The 15786-nt window shown below is 40.2% G+C and overlaps 1 protein-coding gene and 1 pseudogene across 3 annotated transcripts in view; one reads left to right on the forward strand and one right to left on the reverse strand.

Moving 5' to 3' along the window:
* TMEM117 (transmembrane protein 117) overlaps window positions 1–15786 on the forward strand; it is a 561961-nt gene that overhangs the window by 166937 nt on the left and 379238 nt on the right. The window contains exon 2 of one of the 3 annotated variants that reach the window (XM_063672657.1): window positions 1673–1781. The exons of the other annotated variants lie outside the window; for them this stretch is intronic. The gene's annotated coding sequence lies outside the window, so the exon portion shown is untranslated. The remainder of the gene's footprint in view (window positions 1–1672; window positions 1782–15786) is intronic. 3 annotated transcript variants of the gene reach the window in all.
* On the reverse strand, window positions 6299–7816 carry LOC129009896 (zinc finger protein 75D-like; annotated as a pseudogene).

A 15786-nucleotide genomic window follows, 5' to 3' on the forward strand; every position in this document is an offset into this window, starting at 1 on the left:
TGGAGGTCTGGAGATGGGCAGATACACGGGTACAACCTGAAGAGACAACCCCCTTTAGGGATGAGATCTTCTGCTACCAAACTCAGAGTCCCTCTGAAGTGTCTGCTGCAGCTCTCTGGTTGGAGTCAGTTCCTTTTTGTCATCCAAAGTCTCACCCTGAGATACCCAGAGCCTGAGGAGGGACAAGGGAAATCTTTCCAGGCATTGCCTAGCTCTTCCTCCCTCCTTCATCCCTAACTCCCAGCCCTGGAGCTGGGAGTTTGCTTCCCAAAGCTGACCTGGCCTCCTTCCCTCCCTCCTTTCCCTGGGTTGTACGGATCTAAGGGTGACATTGTCCTTCTACTGCTCTCAAACATGGCTTCTGACCTCTCCCCTCATATCTCATGATTATTGATCCTTGAGGGTTTCCCTGGCTCCCTGTCCCTTCTTCCTTCTATACCAGTGTCCCTTGTCTGAACCCACAGTGATAGGAAGGAGTGGGCAGCATGGACGGAGAAGAGGAAGGCAAAGAAGACAAGAATGAGAATGGGAGGGCTTTGCTGTTGAGCCAGGGACAGGACTTTGTAGGTGGCTCCCTCCTTTATGTTCCTTCCCAACATGGTTATCGCCATGCCCACCTATCTACCGTTTACTATTTTTCAAGGAATAAAGAGTAGGTAGCAAGGAGGGCCTTTAACTTACTTGACAAAGACTAAGCCATCATTCTTTTTTGTTTATTCTTTTCTCCCCAACCGTGCCTGCCATTCTCAGTTATTGTGCCCATTCTTCTGGGAACAGTAGAACACAGTAACACTCACTAGGCCCTGCCTCTGGGCCCCTCCTCCTCTACTGCCCTGGGAAAATGGAAGTGGCAAAGTGGCAGAAGCAGGATTGGCTTGTGGCAGAGGGAACAAGGCAATGAAGGAGGAAGAGGTTTCTTGGGAGGGGAGAAAGAGCTAGAAGAAACTTTAAAAGGCCCATGGGTAGAAGCCATATCATTGTCTGCTGGGAGGGAAAGATGGAGACCTGAGTCTAGCACAGAGTAGGCTTGACCCACTCACATGCTCTTGTGCCTCAGCCACCGCAAACAATGGCATTCTGCTCCCTGAATTCCTGACTTCCAACCTCAGGCCTCACAAATGCACACAGGTGGAAAAAGCCTGCAGTCCTCTGCTCTCACAGACCCTTTCTTGTCTTTCTCCGCTCAGCCCATCTTCTCTGGGAGACTGAAATATGAACCCACACCCCCTCACACTTGGTTCAGGTCTTCAGTTCCATCTCTGCCTGTGGGATCTGGAGTTGGAGCATTCCGCCTCTTCACTCTGTCCCATGCATGAATAATCTGTCCATTTCTCTAGTTCCTGAGCTTTTGTATGCTGTCTTTCTCTTGTGTCCTCAGAAAGGCAATGGAGTTTATGTCTCTTAGCCATGTGCTGAGGAGGTGGTGGGCAGATATGCAGTAGAATGACATCTTTCTCCTTTGTCTCATTTTGCCATTTCTTTCCTTACTGCCCATGTCTCCATGGACATATGTTTTTTCTCTTTTTCTACGATGGTAAGGAAATGACATGAGTAGTCAGGATGCATAGGGAATGTGGCCCTGGGAGACTGTATCAGAGGGGTGAAAGGGCAGACTAGGCACTAATGAGTCAGTCAGAAGCCCTGACATTCTGATCCTGTTCTACAACCTCAGGGATGAGAATATGCTTTTTCCTGGAGCCCGTGTACTCAAATGATGGTGGAGTATCTGAACTTGGAATAACAAATCTCAATTCTCTGTTCCTGCTCAGACACATCTAAAGGTAATCATTTCCTGCCACCTGCCATAAATAATTGATCTCTGAAATAGAACCATGTTTCTTGCTCTCTAACCCTGCTGGTAATGATGTCAGTGTAGATGGACCTGCACGATAAGCTTTGAAGCTAACAGGGATTATAATAGGGGTAAGCAGCTTTGGGAAAATGGAGTGCTCTTTTGCTGACTTGTTTTTGGGCACTTTGCTGATTCTCATGAGGAGCAATAATTGCTGGGTCCGTTGATCTAGTACATCCTTGAATTTTTGAGTTAACTTCCTTTCTTTCTAAAAGCTACATGAATAAATTCTTTGGAATGGTGGTATGCTAGCAGCTATCCAGGATGCCAGCAAACATGGATTCATACAAAGAGAATGGAGCCCTCTGCAGGAAGTTGAATTTCCCCTTTTAATTTCAAGGGCATAATCTCAGATCATTTTAGGGAGGATGGTGGGACAGTCATAATCTTCAGCCTTTGGGAATGTAATGAGATCCTTTCCTCCCAGATCACTTCCTCCTCTTGGCTTAGCATTTTCATTCTTTTTAGTGGCCATTTTATATGATCACCTCTTTCCTCTTTCATTTCTACTTTATTGGCTTGAGGATGTACCTAATAGCATAAATACTGTCTACAAAAATTCCACCCCTAGCCATCACCTCCCCTCCATTTTCAGGAATGTCAAGTTGGGGGTTTCTAGTATATTTTGGTTTTGTTACTCATGAGCAGTATACCTAGCTGAGTTGGGACATTAGTGTATTGTTTCAGGCTGACTAGAGAGGAGCACCTCCAGAAAGAAATATCATGCAGAAGGCTACCATTCTGACCATTATTAGTGGGCCTAAATACTAGCTAGAAATGTGGGAAAACTCATTAATAAAGGATGCTTAAAAGCCAGACAAGTAGACAAAGCTTATTTTCTAATAACTAGCTGAAAGAAGAATGAAGAAAGTTCCAAATGTTTAGGAAACATCTACTGTGGCCAGTCATTGTCAGGCATGCTCACATGTGTGCATTTAATCCTCACAGTAGCCCTAGGAAGTAGGAATTATTATGCTCATTTTACAAATTTGTAAATAAGATTAGAACGGATTCTTGGTAGAAAAAATACTTGAAGACCTCTGTTTCAAATAAGTGAACATTGGCCATTTCTGGGTGATTTGGTAACAAAGTTTTGTTTAATGTCTAAATTTAACGTGAAACGTCATTTTCATTAAAAAGTACAATTGTATGAAATACTAAATATATAGAAGCCTTGGCCAACATTATAAACCAGGATCTGACATAAATCCATACCTTCCAACTTCCTTTGACATCACATTATCTTTTCATAAGAGATAGTCACATTGGCCAATAGGGTAAAGAAGAAAACCAATAACATCAGAAAACAATTCCATCCAGCCTTGCTCTGACTGGGGTCATCACTCTAGGCCACATGCCTTATTTGGTCTGACACTTCAGGATGTTTCCTACTGGTATTAGCCATGCATCAAGGCTAAGAGGTCACAGGGCTGTCCTTGCTATTCTCAATAAATCAGTTTTGCAAAATCTCCAGGCCTTCTTGCAGAGTATTCAGACAGAGAGGTTGATATAGGTGATATAGTTTTGCTGTGTCCCCACCCAAATCTTATTTTGAATTGTAACTCTCACAATGCCCACATGTTACAGGAGAGACCCAGTGGAAGGTCATTGAATAATGGGGGCGGGTCTTTACCATGCTATTCTCATGATAGTGAATAAATCTCACAAGATTTGATGATTCCATAAGAGGGAGTTTACCCTGTACAAGCTCTCTCTTTTTGCCTGCTGCCATCCGTGTCAGACATGGCTTTCTCCTCCTTACCTTCTGCCATGATTGTGAGTCATCCCCAGTTACATGCAACTGTAAGTCAATAAACCTTTTTTTCCTATATGAATTACCCAGTCTCGAGTATGTCTTTATCAGCAGCATGAAAACGGACTAATACATAGGGTTGTAGCGGATCAGATATAAAGATGGGCCTCCCTTTAGGCTCTGCAGCAGTATGGCACCAGTTTGAAAGCCTCCATCCAGTCCACATAATGAAAATCAGAAAAAGAACATTCACCGCTTATCTGTGCTTTCTACAAAGAAACAGATACCTGGGTGAGGACAAAGACTGCCTTCCTCTTCATGTCATTTTATGTCTGTGTAGACAGAGTCAGCAAGAAGAGAGATATGAAGTGCTTGCAAGGTACCTAGATCTGTCCTTGCATTCAGACATTCCCTTGCTACTTGTAATTCCTTGACAGAAGACATTGTGGTAGTGGGTACTTAGGAGAGAAGCAACTAGAATGGGGCACTTCTCCCAAGGCAAACATTGAATTATCTCTTGCTGTTACAGAGTAAAATTCCCTGAGGCCTGGGCTTGGTTTTTCATGCAGATCGAATGATAGCTTTTAATACTGTCTCTAATTTAGTAATTCTCTGTGAGCTCCCTTGAGAGGGCCCAGGTACTCTTATTTTCCATCTCTCCTCACAAAGAATCAATAATGAAACTAAGTATTGACCATTATATCTGTCAAGCACATGATACCTGAAGAATTTAGATGGCTGGGGATGGGGAAGCTTTGAATAACCAGATACATACATATAGATAGATAGGTAAAGATATCTCATAGCTCCACTTTCATTTTTTTTGTTTATAAAATACTCATTATGTGTAAGTCTTGTGCTAGGCACTGAAGACACAATGCTGAGTAAGACAGCTTAGATTCCTTTTTGTGAAGCATAAGATGTATCCCTCCCAAATGTTCTATTGTTGACAGACTTCTATCATTAGAAGCCTCATAATTTTGTATTCTTTCATCACTTCTAAGGTCAGATTTTATATGGTAACCTTCCTCAGTTTACAGACATACTTGTTTTCTTACTTTTTAGATGTTTGTCCTAGAGTTTGCAGTATACATTTACAAGTAATCCAAGTCCCCTTTCAAATAACACTATACCACTTGATGGGTAGTGCATGTACCTTATAATAACAAGATATTCCTAATTCCTCCCTCTCACCCCTTGTATAATGGATATCATTTGTTTTACTTACACAAAACTATACCTAAGCATATACACATGAACATACATAATCAAATATGTTTTTGCTCTTATTTTGAACAGATTGTCAGATTAAGAATAAGAAAAAGAAGTGTTCATTTTACGTTCATTTATTTCTTGATGATGCTCCTTTTTTCTTTATGAAGATCAGAGTTTCTGACCTGTATCATTTCCCTTGTCTCTGAAAAACTTTTTTCTAACATTTCTTGCAATATAGGTCTACTGGCAATAAATTTCCTCTTTTTTTTCTTGTCTAAGAAAGTCTTTATTTCTCTTTCACTTTTGAAAAATAATTTCACAAGACACAGAATTCTAGCTTTTTTCAAGAAAAAAAGTGAGTTTCTTTCTCTCAACCCTTTATTACAATAGTCCCTCCTATCCATAGGGGATACATTCTAAGACTTCTAGTGGATGCCTGAAACTGAGGATAGTACTAAGCCCTCTAAATAGTATTGATATGGTTTGGCTGTGTCCCCACCCAAATCTCATCTTGAATTGTAACTCCTACAATTCCCATGTGTAGTGGGAGGGACCCAGTGGGACGTAATTGAATCATGGGGGCTAGTATTTCTGGTGCTGTTCTCGTGATAGTGAATAAGTCTCATGAGATCTGATGGTTTTGTAAAGAGGAGTTCCCCTGCATAAGCTCTCTCTTTTTTGTCTGCTGCCATCCATGTGAGTCATGACTTGCTCCACCTTGTCTTCTGCCATGATTGTGAGGCCTCCCCAGCCACGTGGAACTGTAAGTCCACTAAAACCTTTTTCCCGTATAAATTACCCAGTCTTGGGTATGTCTTTATCACCAGCATGAAAATGGACCAATAGAGTTGTAGCTGATCAGCCACAAATACAGGCCTCCCCTTAGGCCCTGCAGCAGTATGGCATCAGTTTGAAAGCCTGCATCCAGTCCACATAATGAAAGTCAGAAAAAGACCATTCACCACTTATCTGTGCTTCCTACAAAGAAACAGATACCTGGATGAGGACCAAGACTGCCTCCCAGATTGAATGATAGCTGTTAATACTGTTTCTAACTTAGTAATTCTCTGTGAGCTCCCTTGAGAGGGCCCAAATACTCTTACTTTCCATCTCTCCTGACAAAGAATAAAGAATAAGTCTTAACGGTTATATATCTGTCAAACACCTGATACTGGAAGAATTTAGATGACTGGGGCTGGGGAAGCTTCGAATAACCAGATACATACATATGGATAGATAGGTAAAGATATCTCATAGCTATACTTTCATTTTTTTTGTTTATAAGATACTCATTATGTATAAGTCTTGTGCTAGGCACTGAAGATGAAATGCTGAATAAGACAGCTTAGATTCCTTTTTGTGAAGCGTAAGATCTACCCCTCCCAAATGTTCTATTGATGACAGATTGCTATCATCGAATGCCTCATAATTTTGTATTCTTTCATCACTTCTAAGGTGAAGCTCTATGTGGTAACTCCTCAGTTTAGAGACATTGGACATGCCTTCCTTCTTCTGTGGCTTTTCTGGTGTCTAAGACGGCTCAACTGCCTACTAAAGTTTCTTCTGCATATGATACAAGTATAAGGCAGTTCACCTGTGTGAGTTCTCTGGTGTTTAATAAGGTGGAAGTTCTAAATGAATCTTTTTCCACATTCATGACATTTAAAGGACTTCTCTCCCATATGAATTATTTGGTATGTGTGTAGATTTGTGCCATGACTAAAGCATTTCCCGCACCATGAGCATCTATATGGTTTTACTCTTTGATGTGTCGTGTAGCGCTTATTAAGATCTGAACTCCATCTAAACCTTGTGTCACATTGGTGACACTTATAGGTTTTCTGTTGAGAGTGAATTCTCTGGTACTTAATAAGATCAGAGCTAACTGAAGCTTTTCCCACATTCCTGACATTTAAAAGGTTTCTCTCCTGTGTGATGTTTCCCATGAAGACACATAAGTTTTGGAAGCTCTTGTTTACAAGCGGCAAGTTTCTTTACTTCCTTGGAAAAGTTCAATGCTGTTTCTGTACCTTGTGTATATCACCATGATTTTCCCTGCCTGTTGTTTTCTGGGCAATTTCATTCTGGTCTTTTTTGATATTTTGCATCCTAGCATTTGTATTTCTGATGCAGAAACCGATACAGGATGATCATTTCCAGTGTCATATTTTAGCTTTAACCCTAGAGAGATGACAGCTTCATAGATACTCTGCATTACAACATTGTAAAGTCTTCTCAGGAGGATGCAATAATTGACATTCTTCCTCAGAAAAATACACAGCCACTTATTCAAATGTCAACAAACTCTGGGACTCAGGCAGGATGAGCTGAGATGCCATCTTCCAGTCTTTGGTGCTTTTCTGCTCAGCACGGGCTAAAACCTGTTGAGCATGCACAACTCTTTCATACACAGGCTGGGTTTCTTTGTGAGTATTCCAGCCTAGCTGCTATTGTAGCACCCAGTATATATTCCAACATTCTTTCTGAGACACACCCTTTGGTTGGGGCTCCGCTGGTTTATACTTGAAGTCTGGGGCCACTGCTGTTCCTCCCAGGAGCACTGCCTTCTCTCCCAGCTCATGGGCTGTGACCTTATTCTTTGTTTGACCAGGTTCTCTCTGCAAGCGTTTCACCAGGACCAGAGCCTGTTTTGACATTCTGTGGATGATGCTTCTGCACCCAGTTCTGGGTATCCTTGTGCAAAATGGTCAGGAACTGCTCTAACATCAATATTTCCAAGATCTACTCTTTTGGGTGGATCTCTGGCCTCAATCACTGATGGCATAATTTCTGAAGTAAGCTGATAGCCTCCGGCGTTCCAGTTGCTTCATCGTATCAGAAGGTCTGGAAGTGCCTGTGAGCGCCCTCAGGCCGAGATACCCTATTTTTGTGGTGCATTTCTTACTGGGACTGGAGTTCTCTCTCACAGACCCATTAGTCTCCCACATAGCCCCCATCTGGGGGTTCAAGTATGCATCTGCCTTCAGCTCTCTCATCATTGTTTGCTCTAAGAACAGTTTTAACCCTGTGTGTGACACTGACACCCACCTGGGGCCACCTCTGACAAATGAGGGTGCATCAGGTTTGGTACAATATCAATGAGTAGATCTTCCTAAGAGCACTTCAGTCGGCTCTGGCTTCCCTGGAGGCCACTTTCCTCTTCCTCAGCTTGACTACCCTCTGTTGCCATGTCTCCCTGCTGCTCTGGGTATTGAAGCTCTGTTCCTGCGCCACATGGGGAAGCGGTGTCAGGAAAGCGCACTATGCCTGGAAAGTGAAGCTCCAAGATTTTGGGAGCCTTGGAAGGGGCCCTGGAAGATCAGTTTTCCCATTCTATTCCTCCACCTCCCGGAGACCTTACCCGGATTCACTATTCCTTGGTCGACGTCTGTCTATTTTCTCTTTATTACGCTTGTTCTTTGCTTCTGTTTTTGTGTTCCACGCTTTTGCTGCCTTTTGTGGTTTAAATTATTTTATATGATTTTATTTTCTCTCCTTAGAATATTACCATACTTGTTTTCTTACTTTTTAGGTGTTTGTCCTAGAGTTTACAATATACATTTATAAGTAATCCAAGTCCCCTTTCCGAAAACACTGTACTACTTGATAGGTAGTGCATGTACCTTATAATAAGATATTCCTAATTCCTCCCTCTCATCCCTTGTATAATTGCTATCATTCATTTTACTTATACAAAACTATATCTAAACATATACACATGAGCATACATAATCAGATACATTTTTGCTCTTGTTATTTTGAACAAATTGTCAGAGCAATTAAGAATAACAGAAACAAAAGTCTTTATTTTACCTTCATTTGTTCCTTCACAATGCTCTCCTTCATGAAGATTGGAAGTTTTGACCTATATCATTTCCCTTGTCTCTGAAGAACTTTTTTCTAACATTTCCTGCAAGATAGGTCTACTAGCAACAAATTTTCTCATTTTTTTCTTGCCTAAGAAAGTATTTATTTTTCTTTTGCTTTTGAAGAATAATTTCAGAGGGCACAGAATTCTAATTTTTTTTCTAGAAAAAAGAGTTCCTTTCTCTCAACCCTTTATTACAGTAGTGCCTCCTATCTGTAGGGGATACATTCTAAGACTTCTAGCGGATGCTTGAAACTGAGGATAGTACCAAGCCCCGTATATACTATTGTTATGGTTTGGCTGTGTCCCACCCAACTTTCATCTTGAATTGTAACTCCCACAATTCTCATGTGTAGTGGGAGTGACCCAAGTGGAAGTAATTGAATCATACATGGAGGTCTTTCTGTTGCTGCTCTTGTGATAGTGAATAAGTGTCATGAGATCTGATGGTTTGATAAAGAGGAGGTCTCCTGCACAAGCTCTCTCTGTTTGCCTGCTCCCGTCCATGTAAGACGTGACTTGCTTCTCCTTGCCTTCCGTCATGATTGTGAGGCCTCCCCAGCCATGTGGAATTGTAACTTAATTAAACCTCTTTTTCATCCCAGTCTTGAGTATGCCTTTATCAGCAGCATGAAAATAGAGTAATATAACTATATTCCTTACTATACATACGTACATATATATGACCAAGTTTATTTTATAAGTTAGACATAGTAAGATATTAACAATATTAATGAAATAGAATAATTATAACAATATACTGTAATAAAAGTTATGTAAACATAGTTTCTCTCTCAGAATATCTTACGGTGTTATACCAAACTTCGTTTTGTTATCTGTTCTCTGATAAGTGAGAAGGCTATTAAGTGACTATATACATTTATAGCATATAAACATATATACACTGGACAAAGAGATGATTCACTTCCCAGGAGGGATGGAATGGGATGGTGTGAGATTTCTTCACACTACTTAGAGTGGTGCATAGTTTAAAACTTAAGAATTATTTACTTGTAGAATTTTTCATTTAATATTTTCAGACCACTGTTGACAGAGGGCAACTGAAATCGTGGAAAGCAAAACCATGGATAAGGGGGACACTGTATTTCACCCCAGTCTGTTTTTATTGCGTGGTTTCTGAGGTGAAGTTGGATATATTTCTTATCTTTTTTCCTTTATATGTAAGGTGGTTTTTTCCCTCTGGTTTTCTTTTAAGATTTTTTTCCTTGTCTTTGATTTTCTGCAGTTTGAATACAGTTTGCCCAGGTGTTATGTGCTTTTTTTGGTACTTGTTCTGCGTGGTGTTCTGTGAGCATTGTGGAGCTGTGGTTTGTTATCTAACATTAATCTGGAAAAATTCTCAGTCATTGTTGCTTCAAGTATTGTTTCTGGTTTTTTTTTTTTTTTTTCCTGTTGCTTCTTTTTCTGATATTCCCATTACGCATAGTTATACCTTTCATGGTTAACCCATGGTTCTTATATATTCCTTTTTATTTTCTTTTTTTTTCTCTTTGCTTTTTAGTTTTGGAGATTTCTATTGACATATTCTCAAAAAAAAAGTTCTGATATTTTTTTCCTCAGTCATGTCCAATCTATTAATGAGCCCGTCAAAGGCATTCTTCATTTCTGATCCACTTGTTTTGATCTGTAGCATTTTAAAAAATCCTTTCTTAGAATTTCATCTTTCTGCTTATGTTATCCATCTGTTCTTGAAGTTATTTTTTTCGATAAAAGCCCTTAGCATATTAATGATAGTTTTTAAACATTCCTGGTCTGATAATTCCAACATTCCTGGCATATGGGACTCTGGTTCTGATACCAGTTCAGTTTTTTCAAACTGGGGTTTTTGCTTTATAATTGTTTTCCTTGTAATTTCTTGTTGAAAGGAGGACATGATGTACTGGGTAGAAAGAAGTGCAGTAAATAGGCCTTCAGTGGTGCAGTGGTAGGGTGTGGGGGGAGGGGGAAGTCTTTTGTACTCCTCTGATTAGGTATCACACTTTTTTTCTTTTTTCTCTTTCTTTCTTGCTTTTTTTTTTTTTTTTTTTTTAGACAGGGTCTCACTTTGTCACCCAGGCTCGTGTCCAGTAGCGGTGTGAACAGTGCTTGCTGCTGCTGCCTTAACCTCCCAGCCTTAAGTGATCCTTCCACCTCAGCCTCCAAAGTAGCTGGGTCTACAGGCACACACCACCACACCCTAGCTAATGTTTGTATTTTTTGTAGAGATGGGGTTTCGCCATGTTGCCCAGGTTGGTCTCGAACTCCTGAGGTCAAGTTATCAGCCTGTAGCCTCCCAAAGCGCTGGGATTACAGGTGTGAGTCACCGCGCCCAGTCTAGGTCTCAGACTTTTAATGAGCCTGTGGCCCTGGGCTCTGAACTTCACCAGTGCTTCACAGTTTTTCCCTAGCTTAGGCTGGATATGATGGCTAGGGTGGTCTGGAGTTAGGTATTTCCCTTCCCCCAGGTAGGTTAGGCTCTGATAACATTCCAAGAGGTTAGGCTCTGGAGGGCAGGCCTTGCAAAGAAGAGAATATCCTTTCTTTCATATTTCAAATGGTTCCTCTTCCTTCCCCACTGCTGAAAGTACAGGGGAATTTTTCTCTGATAGTCGCTGTGAGGGCCTGGAGATAAGACTCACAGAAGGGTGAGGGTCCTCCGTGGCTGGGTTCCCTGGAGGTTTTAGCTCTCAGACTTGTCCACACCAAGCCTCCATCAGTTTATCAGTTGCAGCTCGGATTTCTGTACCTCAGCATTGGTTCCTGAAGAGGTTTCAGCTCATGAATTCCTCCTTTGGTAAGTTGTGATTCTCTGTATTTTCCTGTCTGTCTTTCCAATTTGTGGTGTAGGGTTTGCCCTAAGACTTCATCACTTCACTGACAGATCTAAGAAGAGTTGTTGATTTTTCAGATCACTCAGCTGTTTGCTTGCTATTAGGATGGAGTGGCAACTTTTAAGCTCCTGACATGTTGGAGTGGAAACTGGAAGTTGAAAAAGGGTTTGAAACCCAACAAACTTTCAGGGAAGGGGCACAGGGAGAACAATAGACACCTCAGATACAACTGTGGACTAGAGAAGGAAAGACTTGTGTCCTTTTCATGGTGAAGCCTGGGCAGTGGGAAGCCGTATTCAGAAGTCCCCCTGTCCCCCACAGCACAAAACAATAGAGCTGAACTGGCTGTAGGTAGGTAGGCCATTGCAGGTAGAGGGGCCATGGCAACCTTACAGAGTTCCAGTCACCCCACTGTGGTGCAGAGAATAACAGAATCATTTTCCCTTTGTCACTGAGGGTGGTATGGACATGCTCCCTCAGCAGACCTGATGAGGCCTTGGGGTTAGGATGAGGGGGATAAGATGAGATTGAAAGATGAGGCCGATGACTGTAGGCCAGGTACCTGAGGAGCTGAGTTTCTCATGACCTAACATGAAGTGTCTGCTTCCAGAGAGGATATGAGCCCGAGGTAGAAATAGCTGGGGTATGGCCTGAGAATTTCTAACACGTTCCCAGGTGATGCTGATGCTCCTAAATCTGGGATAACACTTTGAAAACCACTGCATTGTTTTATTCCAAACTTCCTAACCTCCTATTATTTGTTAAGTATAAGTAGATCTATGCATAATCAAAAGATATGTTACACTACCCAGTTTCACAGGTGGTGTACTTTCTTGTACTATATAGTTAATCACCTAGATGTAGCAAGGAAAATGAACACTGGTATCTCCCATCTTTTGGTTACTGCTATTTTTTCCCCTTGATGTTGTGCTTTTATGTTGACACTTTTCTTTCTTTCTTCCTTCATTTTCTTTGTTCTCATTACTCTGATCTTTCCTTATAACCTCTATTTGTTGTACTGTTTTTTTCTATGTTCTGTGAAATACTGTGATCAGTATGTGAAAATAGTATCATTTAATTAAGCTTAAGCCACACTCCCTTGCATCTAGCCTGAGAACAGCACAAGCCTCTGTAATTTCTATGATTGGCCTCACTTAGGATATTTTATTTGTTGAGAGGCACCTGAAAAACCTTAGCAAACTCGGTTCAGAAAAAAAAATGGTGGCTACAGTAATAATATATAAGTCAGAGATTTGAGACACAGATGATGTAGTTACCATAGGAAATTTTTTTCCTCTTTGGCTGTTATTGTACTATCTACAAGATCTGTCCAAGAACAATGTGTCATCTAAAAGAGGGGATGCTGGACTTAGAAAAATAAGTGAAAAAGAAAATTTAAATTAGAAGTCTTAAGTCAGTCATTGTATCCATATTGATATTCTTAATTGAAAAAGAACAAAACCCAGAAAGGCTTTTATTTATCGATTCCATGAAGAACATATTTCTTTTGTGTCATGGTGATCAGTGATTTTTGATTATATATATATATAATATACTCAAATAAGATTTCTTGGTATTTTTTGGACTTAAAATTTTTGAATTGTATGATTCTGAGACTTACATGCATACGTTCATCTCATAAGATGGAAAAGCTTTTGCTCAAATTTTTTTTTGTCCATGTTGAAATGAGAATTAAAACCGCTAGAGGGCACTGTGGATAAGCATTTGTAGCAAAGATACCTATAGGAGCTAGAACTTGCCAGAATTTAGTTGTACAGGAAGTCCTCAATTACCCACATGTACTGATCCAAAAATGTGCTTATAAATTAACTCTTCGGAATTCAGGATTCAGAATGTATTTTCCTAATAGAAACAATAAAATAAGTAGTAGTATAATAATTTCCCAAGTTGACCTCTAATAGTCTGTTAAATATATATATGACACAGGTTTGTTTATGTGAAGGTAAGCAACAATAACAAAAACAAACATTATACACCTCATTGAGATATAATGGGATTTACCAAACAACAAATAAGACTATACAACTCATTTAGATATAATGGGATTTAAGAAAATTTTGATGTGGAGAGTTTTATTTTGGTGGGAACTGGCTTAATTACAAAAACCCACTAGCTTGGAAATATTACAGAGTTGCAATCTCTGTGTCTCAAAAACAAGAATAAAACAAAATACCCAGGAATAAACTGTTAATCTGTGGGTCACCCCCGTTGACTGGATTGACAGCACTACCCCCTCCTCCCAACTCCCTTCAGTTTTTAGTGGAGTGGGGTTCACACGGTTCTGCCTCCCCTGCACCCCACCTGGCTGCTTTGTTCTTATGTCCACTACCTCTCACTACTGCTGCTTCTCCTCCTGGTGCTGTTCGGTAGCATGTTTAGCTTCTTTCCCTTTTCTTTAAAGGCATCCAGATATCCAGCCAGTCCCAGCCTCTGGGTGAAGCCATTCCTCCTAGTTCCAAGCTAGCAAGGGTAATTTAGCACTCTTTGCTTGCAGACCTAACTTTGGGAATTCACTCAGTTCACCTCCCAGGTGGAAACGGGACCATACCTATGGCCACAGCAGAGTCTCCCTTTCTCCCTGTGTCCCAACTGCCCTAGGAATGGTTCCCCTTTCCTCTTTCTTTCTTCAGCTTTCTTCCTTCTAACTTAATTACTGTTTTGGGATTATTTAATTTTTTTTCTCTAGGGCTTTCACTACGTAAGTCTACATTTCAATCAATGAGTGTTTTAAACTAGATAAGAAACAATACATGACTTGACAGTTAATTCTTTGCCCTGATTTCTTGCCACACTTCCCTTTATTCTTTAGTGGAAATACAAAGTCATAGTTTTCTTTCATCTTTTACAAGCTAGTGGGGATGAAGGCAGAGGTCAATGGTGAACAGAGTGCCTGAAGGTTTGTGGATGATGCAAAGTATTGGGGGAGTACCCTGAGCCCCACAAACCACCTTTATAATTTAGGTTGCGTCAGTATCACCTGGGTGCCTGCCAAAAATACAGATTGTGTGAGGTGTTAGGTGGGACTCAGAAAAGTGCATATTAATTAAGTATCCTTGATGATTCTGATGAGTGTTACTCTGGCCACAGATATAAATTGATAAATTATATAATAGTCCCTCCATCCTTAAGCTTCCTTTCAGGCAAATGTGTCCTGGATTTTAGAGTGTATCTTTTGTTTATGGGTTTTTGTTTTAAGGTGGCAAATGTGTCACTATCACCAAGGAGATGGGAAAGGTATGATTAGTTTGATTTTTGGTGAGGTTGTGAAAAAATAATGTTTAGTAAAGATGAGCACCAATCTGATCTGCTCATTTAGGAGGATACATGTAGTATTTCCACCTACACTTTTCACAAAAGGAGAAAGCATTATTTATGAAGCCTTCTGTGTGTGTGTGTGTGTGTGTGTGTGTGTTTTAGGTGATAAATAATTGAAAGTAAAGGTTGACATCACTATGCCATATCAAGCTTTTCCTTTTCTTTCTTTCCTTTTTTTTTTTTTTTTTTTTTTTTTTGGTGATGAGACAGATGGTATTTTTTTCTATAGATGCCAAAAAAGGAAAAAAACCCAAACCCACCAAGTCTCACAGTTGTGGAAAGAAATCTTATATGATTTCTAAAAGCAAGGGTCTGCTGGCCCTCCTCTTACCCCAAAGACTAGGGACGATGAATCACTTGGAAAATAGATTTGTGTATTCTGAGTGCTTGTCACTGGATTGGCTAACTAGAGGGGTTTTTAGTGAAACCAGGGCTTTCTAAGTATGCACTTGATAAGCATGTAAGAAGTAAGAACGAAATATATCCAGCTGATTAATAATGATATGTTTCAAATATACTGGTGTTTAAATGGATATTAGACACTATGTTACCCTCTCCACTACTTCAAAATATTATACCATTTTAGGCTTTATAGTCTTTCATGACATCAAAGGTAATGTTATTATTTAAATAGAATAAGGACATCTGTTTTAGAAAGAGAAAACAGGTTCTCCAATGTGTGCTTTGGCGAGGCAAATGATAGCAAAAAAAACCTCTGATGCATCATTTTTAAATAGATCATTGAAATGACAGTTTTGATTTTTTTCAATGTTCTTTTTAACATCTGACAAGTCTAAGCACTTCTATCTACATAAGTCACATACTAATTAGTAATTAACCACTGTTATTTAATTAGACTATCTAGTTGGTACATCATGCATTAATCACTCCAAATTTGGTATGTGCTGGCTGCTCTTGGTGACTAGGCCAC

The sequence above is a fragment of the Pongo pygmaeus genome, chromosome 10, assembly GCF_028885625.2.
Source record: "Pongo pygmaeus isolate AG05252 chromosome 10, NHGRI_mPonPyg2-v2.0_pri, whole genome shotgun sequence".
In the NCBI taxonomy this organism is placed as follows: Eukaryota; Metazoa; Chordata; class Mammalia; order Primates; family Hominidae; genus Pongo; species Pongo pygmaeus.